We start from the raw sequence: 16,442 nt of genomic DNA, 5'->3' as shown, positions 1-16,442 counted from the left end.
TGCCAATCTTATAGGTGTGATGTGGTACCTCAGAGTTGTTTTGATTTGCATCTCTCTAACCAATAGTGATTTAGAGCATTTTTTCATATGATTATAGATAGCTTTAATTTCTTCCTCTGAAAATTGCCTGTTCATATCCTTTGACCATTTATCAATTGGGGAATGACTTGTATGATTATACATTTGGGTCAGTTCTCTATATATTCTAGAAATGAGGCCTTTATCCCCGAGCTTAGCTGTAAAAATTTTTTCCCAATTTACTACATCCCTCCGGATTTTGGTTGCATTGGGTTTGGTTGTGCAAAAACTTCTCAGTTTAATGTACTCAAAGTTATCCATTTTGCATTTCATAATGCATTCTATCTCTCCTTTAGTAAAGAATTCTTCCCTTCTCCATAGATCTGATAAATACACTATTCCTTGCTTCTCCAGTTTGTTCATGGTATCAATCTTTATACCTAAATCATGTACCCATTTGGACTTTATTCTTGTGTACGGTGTCAGGTATGGGTCTATGCCTAATTTCCGCCACACTGTTATCCAGTTTTCCCAGCAATTTTTGTCAAACAATGGGTTCTTATCCCAGAAGCTGGGGTCCTTGGGTTTATCAAACAGAAGGTTGCTATATTCCTTGCCTACTGCATCTTGAGTGCCAAGTCTATTCCACTTGTCTACCTCTCTGTTTCTTAGCCAATACCAAGTGGTTTTGATAATTGCTGCTTTATAGTACAGTTTAAGGTCTGGTAGCGCTAGGCCACCTTCCCAAGCATTTCTTTTCATTAGTCCCTTTGATATTCTGGACCTTTTGTTTTTCCAAATGAATTTTGATATTATTTTATCCAGCTCTAGAAAGTAATTGTCTGATAGTTTAATTGGTATGGCACTAAATAAGTATATTAATTTGGGTAGAATTGTCATTTTAGAAGAAGTAACTTCTTGCAGGAAGAATTAAGATGAGGGAAGTCTTGGGGACAATGGTAACTAAACTTGTCCTGGGAAGAAGGGAAGAATTCCAAATATTAAGGGATGTGAAAAAAGATAATTCCAGGCCTGAAGGCCAACTCTTGCAAAGGCATAAAAGGGTAAAGACTGAAAAATGGTGTACAAGCCTAGTATAGACAAATGAAGAAAAGCTATCATCTGAAATCAGATCCTCATTTAAGCATGTCGCTCCTCACTCAACAAACTCCAGTGACTCCCCATTATTCTAGGATCAAATGGAAATTCCTCCATTTAGCTTTTAAAGCTTAAAAAATGCACCTTCAGAGAAGCACTGCAAAGCATGATCAGGACAAGCAGAGGGTATATATAGGTAAAGTCATCACCCTTTAGAGTGAAGCCACAGGGCCACATACTAAGTGTTATGGATGGTCAGAAGAAATAAATGTGTTCCAAAGTCAATCACTGGCAGATGAGTTAACATTATAATCCCTACAGAAAGTACATGTTTAAAAGGAACATGAAACAATGCTTTTGAAGACAAATTTCCTACCAAACCTCCCTCAAAAAAATAATCTTAGACTATCATGAAAGGACATGATGGAAGCAGTACTGGAATCTTTTCGTTCAGTTACTACTGAGGAGGGGAAAGGACAAGTGGCTTCCCTGGGCTTCAAGAGGAAAGCTCCTTTAATTCTTGCTGAATTTGAGGTCAAAAGAAGCCATAATAAAGGTGAATATTTATATAGTAACTTCAAGTTTGCAAAGTGCTTTGTATCTATTATTTCATTTAATGTTCAAAACTACTCTCTGAGGTAAGTGCCATTGCTATCCTCATATTACAGATGAGTAAACTGAGCTTAAAATAGATAAAACAATATTAAGTGAGACAACACGTAAAATGCCGTATGAATGCAAATTATTACTAAATTACAGTGTTCCACAACTAGTAGATGTCTGAGGTGGAATTAAAACTGAGATCTTCTTCATTCCAAATTCAGTGTTCTATTTATTATGTCAATCTGACTATATAGAATCAAATGGAACTCAACAGTTCTAGACTGTTGGAGATGGTCATAACTGCACCATCTCCAACCAAATGCCCAAACATTTTGGGGTAGCTAGGTGGTGCAGTGGATAGAGCACCAGTGCAGGAGTCAGGAGGACCTGAGTCCAAATCTCACCTCAGACACTTGACACTCACTAGCTGTGTGACCTTGGGCAAGTCACTTAACCCCAGTTGCCTCATCCTGGGTCATCTCCAGTCATCCTGATGAATATCTGGTCACTGGATTCAGATGGCTCTGGAGGAGAAGTGAGGCTGGTGACCTGCACAGCCCTCCTTCACTCAAAACAAAGTCAAGTGCAAGTCATGCCATTATTTCTCTGCTGGCATGGTCTTCTTCGGCAGTGCAGGACGAACACACAGACCATTTTGGTTAACTCACTTTGCCTTACCTGTCTATAAGCAACTCCATTAATACTAACTATTTTTGTCTTTTGTTATTTCCCATTTTCTGGTTGTGAGATGAAGCATCTGTGTTATTTTAATTTGTATTTTTCTCATTGTCAGTGATTCTAGAAACTTTTTTTGTATACACACACACACATATGTATCAGTCACTTACTTGATATTTGATGTAAAGGTTTGTTGTTTCTTTGGTTAATATTTTCCTTTATCATATATGTACAGATTTTATACATATAAAAACTTTTCATGTAATCATTTATTTTCTCTTCTTTGATCTGTCTCTCTGTGTTTATCTGTACAATACAATAATATGATACAATAGCATTTGTTAAATGCATACTATAGGCCAGGCACTATGCTACAGGTTGGGCATACAAATAAGAAAAAGATGGCTTCTACCCTTAAAGATCCTACAATCCAATGGGGAAGATGATAAATGAGAGGAGGTTAAAAATGGCAGAGGGAGTTTTCCTGACAGTATCCAGTACCAAGGTATGATATTTGTGAAACAGGTAAGAAATAGAGCAGCTCTTGGGAAATGAAGAGATAACTGGAAATTCTGAGCCCTCTATAAAGGGAGACTTTGGGAAGAGTTCTTGCTATGCTTTCCAGCATTCCAATCAAAGCAACAAAGGTAACTTAGGGCACTGATGAAAAGAGAGCCTCTCTCTCTCTCTCTCTCTCTCTCTCTCTCTCTCTCTCTCTCTCTCTCTCTCTCTCTCTGTCTCTGTCTCTCTCTCTCTGTCTCTCTCTTTCTCTGTCTCTCTCTCTCTCTGTCTCTCTCTTTCTCTGTCTCTCTCTCTCTGTCTCTCTCTCTCTGTCTCTGTCTCTCTCTGTCTCTCTCTCCTTCTCCCTCCTCCCCCTTTTCCTCTCAATATTTCATTTGATTGAGAATTCTTATCATAGGTTTGATTGTTTATGACTGACATTTTTCTAACTTTAAAAAAACTGGTATTGATCTAAACCTAATTTCTTTCAAACTTTTTTTAAAGTTTCTTAGTAGTTCTTGTCAAATAATGATCTCTTCCTCCAAGAGACTTATATTCTTGGGTTTATTTAACAATGAGTTATTAAGGATTATTTCTGATTCTTTCTTGTCTGTCTTAGTAGTATCAAGCTCAAAATATATATATATACACATATGCATATACACATATATTTACACACATACATATATACATACATGCATACATGCATACATGCATTCGGACCCCTGCTGGCTACATATTGACTTAGAAAGCTATATAATAACAGCCTCCATGTTTTATTGTATTTTATTCATTTTGTCAAAGATTTCCCAATTACATTTTAATGTAGTTTGGGCTCTGATCAAATCTGTTCCACTGATCTTCTGTGATGTGAACAGGGCACACACGGTATTATTCCCTAGAGAACACATTTGCTAGTAAAGCTGCATGAATAACAATCATAGATCTAGAAAAACAATTGTGAAGGTTACTACCGAGAAATCAATCCTAGACAATCTCCATAGTGATTAGAAGTAGAGGTTAAAAAAAAAACCATCTCATCTTTCCAATCACCCTTTCATTGTTATAGGAGCAAATAATTTATTCTATATTAATTACTATCCTATTTAATCCCCTTTCGATCTCTTCTACTTTTCAAGGAACAAATTATTATAACCTGAATATTAGAAGTGGTTCTTTTAGGTTGCAGAATGTTATTGCCTTATTTGGGAACTTTACAGCCGTTACCTGAACCATTTAAAAGTTAAAGCTTAGAAAAATATAAGTAACTTTGCTTCAGCTAGGAATAAAGCAAACGGAATTCTCTTGTCTCCATTAGTCTCAATACTAAATTGAAGAGAAAAGATATTTACCAAGTATGTGAGACTAAAATGAACTAAATTTATTTTTAAATATTTATGTATTTTTTAAAGTTTTCCCCAGTTACATGTCCTCATCAAAGAAACTTGCTTCAATTTTTCTTCCACTGTTTTTCCCTCCATCCTGTCCCCCCATTTATTCTATTCTCCATCTCTTTTCACCCTGTCCCTCCTCAGAAGTGTTTTACTTCAAAATACTCCCTCCCCCAGTCTGCCTTCCTTTCTATTACCATCCCCTTTCTCGTACCCCTTTACCCTCCTACTTGCCTATAGAGTAAGATAGATTTTTATAACCATGAATATATATGTTATTCCTTCTTTAAGCCAATTATGATGAGAGTAAGGTTCACTCATTCCTCTCACTGCTTCCCCTCCACTGTAAAAGCTTTTTCTTGTCTCTTTTATGTGAGATAATTTACCCCCATCTTAATCCCTCTTCCCTTTCTCCTAGTATATTCCTCTCTCACCCCTTAATTGCATTTTTAGATACCATCCCTTCATATGCAAGTCACACCTGTGATCCCTGTCTATATATAATATTTCAAACTACCCTAATAACAAGAAAGGCCTTATGAGTTACAAAATTCTCATGAAGGAAGTTTGATTTTTCTAAGATTAATCTTACTGAATCCCTTATGATTTCCCTTTCCTATTTATCTTCTTATGCTTCTCTTGAGTTTTGTATTTAAGTCCAATTTTCTATTAAGCTCTGGTCTTTTCATCAAGAATGCTTAAAAGTCCTCTATCTCATTGCATGTTTATTTCCTCCAGAAATACTGTATTCAGTTTTGCTGAGTAGGTAATTCTTGGTTGTAATCCACCTCCTTTGCCCTCTGCAAAATCATATTCTGAGACCTCCAATCCTTTAATATAGGAACTGCTAAATCTTGTGTTTTCTTGACTGTGGCTTCATGATATTCAATTGTTTCTTCCTGACTGCTTCCAGTATTTTCTCCTTGACCTGGGAAGGCTTTAATTTGGCTATAATATTATTGTCAATTTTCATTTTTAGATAACTTTCAGGAGGTGATTGATGAATGCTTTCAATTTCTATTTTACTCTTTGGTTCTAGAATATCAGGACAATTTTCCTTGATAATTTCTTTAAAGATGATGTCTAGGCTTTTTGTTTGATCATGACTATCTGGTAGTTTAATAATTTTTAAATTATCTCTCCTGGATTTATTTTTCTAGGTCAGTCGTTTTTTAATGAGATTTAATGAGATTATTTCACATGCTCTTTTTTTATTCTTTTGAGTTTGTTTCATTGTTTTTTAATTTCTCATAAAGTCCTTAGTTTCCACTTGCTCCATGCTAATTTTTGAGAAATTATTTTCTTTAGTTAGTTTTTGGACCTCCTTTTCCATTTGGCCAATTCTGCTTTTTAAGGAATTCTTCTCCTCACTGCGTTTTTGGACCTCTTTTGCCATTTGACCAAGTCCGTTTTTTAAGTTATTATTTTCTTTAGTATTTTTTGTATCTCCTTCACCAAACTTGTTTCATTTTTTTCATGGTTTTTTTGAATCATTCTCATTTATCTTTCCATTTTTTCCACTCCCTCTCTTATTTGATTTTCAAAGTACATTTGGAGCTCCTCCACGGCCTAAGATTAATTTCTTTTTTTTCTTGAAGGTTTTGGGTTTAGGAGCTTTGACTTTGTTTTCTTCTGAGTGTGTGTTTTGATCTTCACTGTCACCATAGTAACTTTCTATAGTCAGTTTTTATTTTCCTGTTGTTTGCTCATTTTCCCAGCCTATTCCTTGACTTTTAGCTCTGTTTCCAGGGTATAGGACACACTATCCCAAGCTTCAAGGATTTTGTGCAGTTGTTTTCAGAGACACTTCTAGGGACCTGAAAGTTTTCAGTTCTTCCAAGGTGGTATGACCTAGGGATCTCCTGTCCTGTGTTCTGGTCCGTGAACAACCACAAGACTCTTTTCTGTCCTGGAACTATGAGGAGGAGTCTCCCCTCCTTTGCTCCTGCTACCTCTACTGTGCTATTTCTCCTCCTCATTGTGGCACTGCCACCCAGAACTGAAACCTCGATTCACATATGGGCAAAGCAACAAAGTTGTGCCTCAGTGCCAGCAAAAAAGAGCCCTATAATCTCTTTCTGACCAGTTATTTGATCCCCATACTGTCTGTGAACCAAGAGCTCTGGAAGCAGCTGCTGCTAGTAATTCAGTCACTCCCAAGACCTGCTCCAGGTTTGCTGAGACTGGGGATGTACTGATCCAGCCTGCGTGGACTGTTCTGCACCCTCACCCAGTTGCAATAGTTCCTTCCTACTGACTTTGTAAATTGTCTTTGACATCTGTGTTCTGAGAGGTCTGGAAACTGCCACTGTTGCCACCGAAGGCTGCTCCAGGTTTGCAGGGGCCCATTCTGAGTTGATGTGGCCATGCCTGGACTGTGCTCATCTCTCACCCTGATGCAAGAGACCTTTGCTTCGAACCCTCCAAGTTATCTTGAGCTGGAAACTTGTTTCACTTCATGTTTCTGTGAGTCCTGCTGCTCTAGAATGTGTTTAGCATCACTGTTAAAGGTTTTTGGAGGGTTTGTAGGGAGAGCTCAAGCAATTCCCTGACTTTACTTCACCATCTTGGTTCTGCTTCTCCAAATGAACTAAATTTAATGAGTACAATGGTGAACAATCAGATGAAACCAGCAGTTTCCCATGTAGTAACAGTCAAATATTTAAGAAAAATGAACAAATAAATATAATGTATTCTAATAGTATCCCTTCCTGACATAGAATCATGTTTTCATTCCATTTCCTATTGAGGAGCTAAATAAGAGAGTACAATTTCAGTCCCTTTGGATTTATTTTGAAAAGCTTTTTTAAACTATGAAAAGCTACATAAATGAAGTGATTCAGCAAGCAAAGAAAGATAGGCAAATGTTTTATTTTAAAGCAGGATCAGTTATTAATTCTAAGTCTTCCTTCTTTCCCTCTACCCACCCCAGCTTTCCTTCTTCCCTTTGTTCATAATCTTTCATTTTTGTTGAAGATCTCATCCAAATAATATTTGAACTTTTACTTTCACCCAAATGGTTCCTGCTGCTTTCCAGGTAACCATGACAATATTTCTACAACACAGAAAGGATATGTGTGATATAAAATGCAGTTCTTTAAGATATTAGCAAATAGAAATCTCCAAAAGTACATATATGCAAATACAGAGAGAGAGAGAGAGACAGAGAGAGAGAGAGACAGAGAGAGAGAGTTGCATAAAATATATTAAAGCAAGATTCTTAGAAGAATAAGTAAACATATGGTTAAATTAGGCAGAGCTAAACCAGTTTCATGGCTTCTTTGCTAGGAATAATCTACAAGGTGATAGATAATATAAGCATTAGGTTTCTTTTGTTCTGCATTATTATGATCATTGATTATTATTAACCATATAATATAATAATATCAATATAAAGTTACATCTTTTTTCTGAGGTAAATAGAAGTTTTTGCTAATTAATTTTTGCAACACAGTTCAACAAGGATATAGTCCCCCTTTTATAAACAAAAAAAATTTTTAAAATTGAAGTTCATTATCTTCCATTTGCTAAACATTTTGAATGACAACTTATGTTAACTAGAATCAACTCAATGTATATGAACCTTAGCATTAGAAGATCATTGTCATCAAGGATTTATTGAGCACTTATAATAGATAAGGCAATGTGCTAAGGAAGCATAGCATTTATATAATATGTACATATCTTAGGTATGTTACACATTATGTAAATACCATATAAAATGTTCTTCCAGGTTCAAAACCACAAAGCTCTCTTTGACTCCTCATACTACATTTTTACCTCCACATCACCTTTTGCATCTGTCCTATTTTTCTACTCAATTACCACTCTTGTTAAGTCCCTCATCGGTTCTTGACTGAACTACTGCAAGAAGCTCCTAATTCATATCCCTGCTCAACTGTCTCTCCATTCACACAGTTGCATGAGTGACCTTTGCTAAGTGTAGTTCTTACCGTGATTTTCCTCGCTTGATAAATTCTCTCTGTTGCTACCAGGAGAATATATAAAAACCTTAGTTTAAGGTTTTTCAATTATCAAGATTTTATTGTCTTTCTCCACCTTTCTCCTTCCTCTCCAATCTCATCCCCAGCCCCCAGGAGGGTCCAGAAAATAACCTTAAGTGGAACTAGGGCAGGGACCAATTGTCGTCCAATCTATGAGCTTCAGGGTGCACTGGGTTTCAGGTTTGGGGAAAGACAAGACAGACAGACAGAAAGAAGAAAAGAAGGAAGGAAGGAAGGAAGGAAGGAAGGAAGGAAGGAAGGAAGGAAGGAAGGAAGGAAGGAAGGAAGGGAGGGAGGGAGGGAGGAAGGAAGGAAGGAAGGAAGGAAGGAAGGAAGGAAGGAAGGAAGGAAGGAAGGAAGGAAGGAAGGAAGGAAGGAAACAAAGAAATGTAGCCAGTAAACCTCAAGTTAAGTGGGCATGCTCTGGCCATCCAAATTTATCTTCTTTTGGAGAGGAGAAGGAAGGGGAGGGGGGGACAGAAGAGAGAGGATAAGATGAGTTACCCAGCTAGATGGATCCCCATTCAGGTACTTCGGTCTACTCACAGGTTGGGTTTATCCTCTGTTTTTGAGGAAGACCATGACATCAATAAAATGATGACATGATTTGTACTTCACTTGGTTTTGAGTGAGGGAGGGCTGTGCAAGGTCGCCAGACTCACTTTCTCCTCCTGAGTCATCTGGATCCAGTGACCAGATATTCATCAGGATGACTGGAGAAGGCCCAGGATGCAATGGGAGACCTTGGTCTTTTTCAGCTAAGGCCTATACAGTACTCATTTTGAGTGAGGAGCACCCATTCACTGAATAGGCCTCTTTAAGAAAGTAGTCAGGCAATGGCCCCTTTAATGAGCAAAAGCAAATATAACTAAATCAAGCTGGGAGGGAAAGAGCAACAGTTACTACTGATAATCACTCTTAATCCCTGAGGGTCCAGAAAACAACCATTAAGTAGAGCTTGGGCAGGGACCTATCATTGTCCAATCTATGGGCTTCAGAGTGCACTGAGTTGAAGGTTTTGGGAAAGACAAGAAAGAGAGGAAGAAAAAAAGAGAGAGAGAGAAAAGGAAAAGAAAGGAAAAGAGAAAAGGAAGAAAAAATAGGAAAAAGGAAGAAACAGTAAGAAAGCAAGCAAGAAAGAAAAGAGACAGGAAGGAAGAAAGGAAGGAATCGAGCCAATAAACTCCAAGTTAACAGGGAAGCTTCCAGCCATCAAAATTTTACTTCCTTTGGAGAGGACAGGGACATGGAGAGGGAGAGAAAAAGGAAGAGGGAGAGGACAAACTGAGTTACCCTAGTGTTTGTGTCCCTGCTCATAGCCTCTTGCAAGTCTTGTCACAATCTCCCTGGTGTCATGGTCCTCCTTGAAAGGAAGGACAAACACAGCCTGTGAGTAAGCAGAGCTGCCTGAATGGGGGCCCAGTCAGTTGTCCACTCCCTCTTCATCTTTGTCTCCAAGTCCATTTCCTTCTTCTCTCCAAAGGAAGGTAAATTTTGATGTCTAGAAGCTTCCCTGTTAACTTGGGGTTTACTGGCTAGGTTCTTTCCTTCCTGTCTTCCTGCTGTCCTTTCTATCTCTTTGTTTCTTTCTTCTTTCCCTCATAACTTCCTTTCTCACTTTGTTTCTTTTCTACCTTCCTTCCATCCTCTTTCTTTCTCCAGTTCCTTCCTTTCCTCCCTTCCTTTCTTTCTTCGTTCCATTTTTGTTTTCTTTTTCCTTTCCTTCTTTTTTCTTTCTTTGTTTCATCTTTTTTCCTTCCTTACTTTTTCTTTCTCTCTTTTCTGAGAGGTCAGCTCTTAAACCCCATTTCCCTCTGGAGCTCACAGATTAGACCACAATCACTCCATGCCCAGCAAGATTTAATCACTATGTTTTATGCCCTCTAGGTTCAGAATGAAGGTCAACAGTAACTGTTTCCCTTTGGACCAGCAAGCCTGAGTCTCTTCCCATCACAGGTTGATATTTTTAAATATAGGAAAAATAGGAAGTAATTAACAGAGGGAAAACACTAGAATTAAAGTGGGTTGAGGAAGGCTTCTAGTAGAATCACCAATTTCCTTTCTAGATAGCCACAAACTATCCCTTTAATAAAGAATTCTGCATGTGTATGTTCATACCCTTTAAACTTATGATCTCACTGCTAGGCATATACCCCAAGTATAACAAAGACAGAAAGAGGCAGGATTCATGTGTGCAAAACACTCATAACAGCATATTGGAAACTGGGAAACAGTTAAAACAAATATGCTTTAGGAAATGGGGGATACTAAGGATTCAGAGAAACTTGGGAAAACTCATACGAACTGATATAAGATAAAGTAAGCAAAACCAGAAAGACAATATGTACAATGAACACTACAACATAAAGAGAAAGACCAAAAATACCAAGGTTGGCCTTGGGGAACAGTTGAGAAAATATGTTTTTCCTGTGCCTTTGTAACATTTGGTGTCCATGTTGAGAAAATGTCACATATACTATGACTCTCAACTCATGGGTTACTTGGTTTTGTTGAACTCAAATTTTCCCTTCTTTATGTTTGGATATAAGGTCTCCCATACTGGGTTGTGGAGAGTGAAGGGATATACTTGGAAATGTGAAAAACGTAAGAACAAAAGACATCCATAAAATATATTCATTATAAAATTTGGCCAAGGGTTGAAGTCAAGCTCACTTGTTTGTGGCTTATAGTCACTACCTTCTTTACTTTTTTAAAAATTGGGATAACATTTGTCCTTCTCTGACAATGAGGATCACCTCTTGTTTTCAATGATTTTCCAAAGATAAGTGGCAGTAGCTTAGCAATAAAACCAATTTTTTTCAGTACCCTTACCTGTAGTTCAATAAGTTTTGAATCTTGACTTCTCTGTAGGAGTTTCTCTCACTATTTTCTCACTTCTCTGCGGTTTCCCTTTGTATTAAGCATTTATCTTCTTCTCAATTCAACCCAACACATCTTTCTTATTCTATACTTCTTCCTATTACACAGTCACCACTTCAATTCAGTTCCTTCATTTTTGCCACCTGACCTCCTTTTTCTCTTTCTATATTATTTTGCAAGGTTACCTCACCAGCTCCCATAGCATCAATACAATAGCTCTCTATAAAAATGACTCCCAGATTTATGCATTCAGTCCTAGTCTCCCCTGTGCTCTAATCTCACATCATGGGACTATCGGGAATTTTATCATGACTATAGGATATGTCAAAATGAATCCCACAAGTACTCAACAGAACATACATTCTGAATGACTTCCAGAGGTATCCCTGGGCCACAGCAGCACTACCCAAACTCGTCTCTTAAGTAGTCTCCCAGTACCCTGTGGCCAACTCTTTTTCATGCTCCCACTTGCAATGAGGTAGCTCTCTAGGGGCCTCATGGAGGCAGTCCTTGAAGGATAAAATTGGATGGTTGGATCAATTATGTCCCTTAGCAGATTTCTCCCCATCTACTGATATTCTACCTAGACTCATTTTGCAAATATTAATATATTCACATTCCCTTTTACTCTGTCCTTCCAAGTCACAAGGAAAATGTGGCTGAATGAGGAATAAATCACCTCTGTAGCAGTAGTTGCCCACTTTATCATTCCCATCTTCCTCAGTTCCACCTTGCCCTTAAATGATACACTCCTGGTGTTCCTCTCCATTCTACTGTCTAATCTGAAAACCCTGCTCCATAATTAACAGTATTCCTATCATCATTCCTTTCTCTTCCTTTCTTTCTACAGGTACTCACTGAGAACTGATTTTTATCTTGACTACACTGTCCTGGCCACCCTTTTCAGTACTGGTTGAACTTCCTCTCATACTTCCCATCTCACTGGAAATGGTGGGGAGATTGAACACTTCTTGCCGTGGAAACCCTGACAATTCCAGATTCTTCCTCTGTTACCATCACTAAACAACCTCTCCCACTTTAAGATTCACATCACACAAATTAATCACACAATGTAGAGCCTTGTACCTATTATCTCTTGACCACCCAGGACATTCAACTCCTTCCTCAATGAATTTAGTACTTTCATAACAGAAGTTCATAATGAATCAAATCAAATTCCCACATCGGCCATGTGAGAAAATATCTTGCTCTGAGCCTTGAGTCTGTCATCTCAGTGTCAAAAGGTGAGTAGTATTATCATTTTTCCCCTGGAGTTGTAGAAATCCCAAAATCATTGCTTTGATCTGAGTTCTTACATCTTTTGAAATAATTTGTCTTCTTACACTGTTGTTATTGTATAAATTGTTTTCCTGGTTCTGCTCACTTTAATCTACATTACTTCATACAATTCTATTCATACTTCTTTTGAATTTTTCATTTCTTACAGAATAATGATGTTTGATTACATTTGTATACCATAATTTATTCAACAATTCTCTAATAGATGAGCATCCTTAGCTTCCAATTCTTTGCTACAACAAAAAAAAAATTAAAATTTGTTATAAATATTTTAGTACAAAAATATTTATAGAGTATCTTTTTTTTGTGGTGGCAAAGAATTGGAAATTGAGGAGATGACAATCAGTTGGGGAATGGCTGAACAAGCTGTGGTTAATGACTGTAATGGAACACAATTGTGCTATAAGAAATGAGAAGCAGGCAGGTTTCAGAGAAACTTGGGAAGTTTTAAATGAACAGATGCAAAGCAAAGTAAGCAGAGACCCAGGAGAACATTGTACACAGTTATAGCAATTTCAGGTAATGATCAACTATGAATAACTTGGCACTTCTCAGCAATACCAATCTAAGACAATTCCAGAGAAGGAAGGAGAAAATTTGGGACTCAAACAAAATTTTTTTTAGTATATATGAATCTTTTCTTCTCTTTCTTTGATGCCTTCCAACAGGGTATCAGGTATTTGTTTTCCTTCAGTGTCTGCAATAATTATCCTATTTTCTTTTTTTTTGTCATCTTTGCCAATCATAGATTTTAAATGTGGGAATTTTTTTTTCTTTATTAGTTACTTGAAGCAACCTCTGCAATCTGGCTTCCAGTCTCACCATTCAATTGAAACTGCCCTCTGCAAAGTTTCCAAAGATATCTGAATTGTCACATGGGATGAACTTTTATCAATCCTCATCCTTCTTAACATCTCTGAAGTCCTTCTCCTAGATACTCTTTCCACTCTAAGTTTTTATGATCTGGTTCTCTTTTGAGTATTATCTTAGCTGTCTAACCACTCCTCTGTCTCTTTTTCTGGATCATCATCCGTTTTACATCCATTAACTATGGGTGTCCCTGAAAGCTCTGACCTCGGCCCTTATTTCTCGATGTACTCTTTCACTTTATTTTCTCATCAGCTCCCATGGGTTCACTTATCACCTCTATAAAGATTATTTCCAGATCTATATATCCAACTGTTGTCTCACCCCTGAACAATATTCCCACTTCACCACTTACCTAGTTAACGTTTTGAACTTAGTGTCTTGTAGGCATCTCAAACTGAACATGTCCAAAATAGTACTCATTAGATTCATGTTCTCTCCTTCATTTGAATGTAAGGCCCTTGAAGGCAAGATTGTTTTTGTTTGTTTGTTTGTTTTATTATTTTGTATTCCTAATTCCTAGAATATGGAAAGTGGTTAATATGTGCTATTTGATCAAATTCAAGTATATTACTTCTCATTAATGAGAAATAGCTGTTATAAGAGGAGGCCTTAGACTAAATTTAATAATCTTTAAACTGAGTGAGACTATGTCCATAACCCTAATTAATGCATTTTAATAGCTTTTCCTTGTTTAAAAGAACTAGATCAAATTTAGCCTATAGCCATGGTACTGGAATGGATATGTTTATTCAAACAACTAAGTTTTTCTTTTTACATAGGATGTATCTTTGGAAAGTCACATATTGAACCAATATAATGAAATATTCCTTCAATATAAGAAACATTGACTATTTATTTTTAAAAGAGGAGCATTGGAAAACTTCTATAAATTGATCCAAAACAAAGTAGAACTATATACAATTGCGATATAAATGGAAAAGAATAACCTCAAAATGAAGCAGAACACTTTGTAAATATATGACCAAACTTGTTTTCATAGAAGAGATTAGAAAATATACCTCCATTACTTAACAGAAGAAATGGGGCACTATGGGTAAGGAATATTCATTAACTGTCATACTCAGCTGATGTGTTGTGGAATACTTTTCTACTTTTTTTTCTTTATTGCAAGCTATGGCTCTCTGGGTAACTGAGGAAGAAGGGAATATATGTAAAAATAAAAGTAAAATGAGAAAAAAAGAAATTAAAAGGAGTAGAAAGAAAAAAGAAATTAATCCATTAGAAAATGGATTTTGTGGATGGATTTTTGTGGATGAAAAGTGGATTTCTAAAATATTAGAAAATGTTTTTTGTGAAGTTAACAATTTCCCCCAGTGAATTTGTACTGAAAGGATTGTATTCAGTAGTGATACCGGTACCACATTTCTATGATTGTTTCTAACCCTTTCCCTTTAAATCTGATCACTTTAGCTCTTTGAAATGAATAGATTCTCCTGGGAAAACATGTTAGTTAATGTGGTGTCAACAAAAGCAGCTGATAGGCAAGACAGCCTCCTTGTAAATCAGATAAGCATGGACCTTTATGGGGAGCTCCATGGAGAGTGCATTTAGCTAAGCAAATTTGCTGTGAGCTCTGTAACAGTGCTCCCAGTATAATCTAGACTGGAGGAGTTTCATTTCCTGGTTTCCATGCTGCTCTTGCTTCCAGGAAAATAAGGAGATGAAACATCTTTGCCCCTTTTAATTTAACCAACTTTACCTGCACAGACAATGACAAACACATTACTTGAGGGAGAGCGAGGAGTAGTAAAGTAGGTGGAGAACTTTTTTTTTTTTTAATTCTGCAAATATATAAGGAATATTTTTTAAAAAATATTACTCCATGGAAAGATGATGCTGTTAGCTAGTTGGTAGAGATAAGTTTGCACTGATCAAATCATATACCCTTTCCTAGTCTTCACCCCCAAACCCTTAAATATTTAAGCTATCAACTCAAGTTAAGTTGTGGGTATTTTTAAATTTTTATTTATTTTATTTTTAGTTTATGAAATAAAACAATCATTTCCATAACCTAATGTAATTAAAAAAATATTGCACATGAAGCTGCAAATCTATTGTGTACAATTTGCTTTTTTCTCTTAGTTATGTAAATTTTTTCCTCCCCCACCCTCAAGATGACTACCATTAGACACAAATGTGTGTGTGTGTGTGTGTGTGTGTGTGTGTGTGTGCGTAAATGTAAAATCATTCTATACATGTTTCTATTCATCGTTTCTTTCTCTGGATGCAGATAGCTTCTTCCTTCATATGCCTTTTATTTTTACAGATTTAAAGTTGGAAAAATGGTAATTGTTCATGTGTAGGCAGAACCATTATAATAAAAAAAATTACAACTTTACCTAAATTAACTTATACATTCAATTCCATCCCAATTAAATTATCAAAAAATATTTTACTGAATATGAAAAATAATAAAATTTATTTGGAAAAACAAAAAGTCAATAATATCAAAGGAACTAATAAAAAAATGTAAAGGAAGGAGGCTTAGCAGTACCAGATCTTAGAGTACATTATAAGGCAGTAATTATAAAAACGATCAGTATTACATAAGAAATAGAAAGGTAGATCAGTTAAACAGAGTAGACATAATTTACAGCAGCAAATAAACATAATCTGATATTTGACATGTATAAAGATTTAAGATTTTGGGGTAATGATAAATTATTTGGTAAAAATTGTTGGGAAAACTGGAAAGCAGTATGACAGAAACTGGGCATCAATGAATATCTCACACCATTTACCAAAATACAGTCAAAATGGATATATGACCTACATATAAAGAGAGATTTTACAAGAAAATTAGAATGTGGTATGTGTTATTTATAAGACATACAGTTCTGGGTATTTTTTTTTAATTAATTAATTTATTTATTTTTTTTATTTAACTTTTAACATTTATTTTCACAAAATTTTGGGTTACAAATTTTCTCCCCTTTTATCCCCTCCCCCCCCAAACCCAAGCATTCTTATTGCCCCTGTGACCAATCTGCTCTCTCCTCTATCCTCCCTCCCTGCCCTTGTCTCCGTCTTCTCTTTGTCCTGTAGGGCCCGATAGCTTTCTTGACCCCTTAACCTGTAT

This window comes from Notamacropus eugenii, chromosome 3 (assembly GCF_028372415.1).
Source record: "Notamacropus eugenii isolate mMacEug1 chromosome 3, mMacEug1.pri_v2, whole genome shotgun sequence".
NCBI lineage: Eukaryota > Metazoa > Chordata > Mammalia > Diprotodontia > Macropodidae > Notamacropus > Notamacropus eugenii.
Note: the sequence above shows the minus strand (reverse complement) of the source record.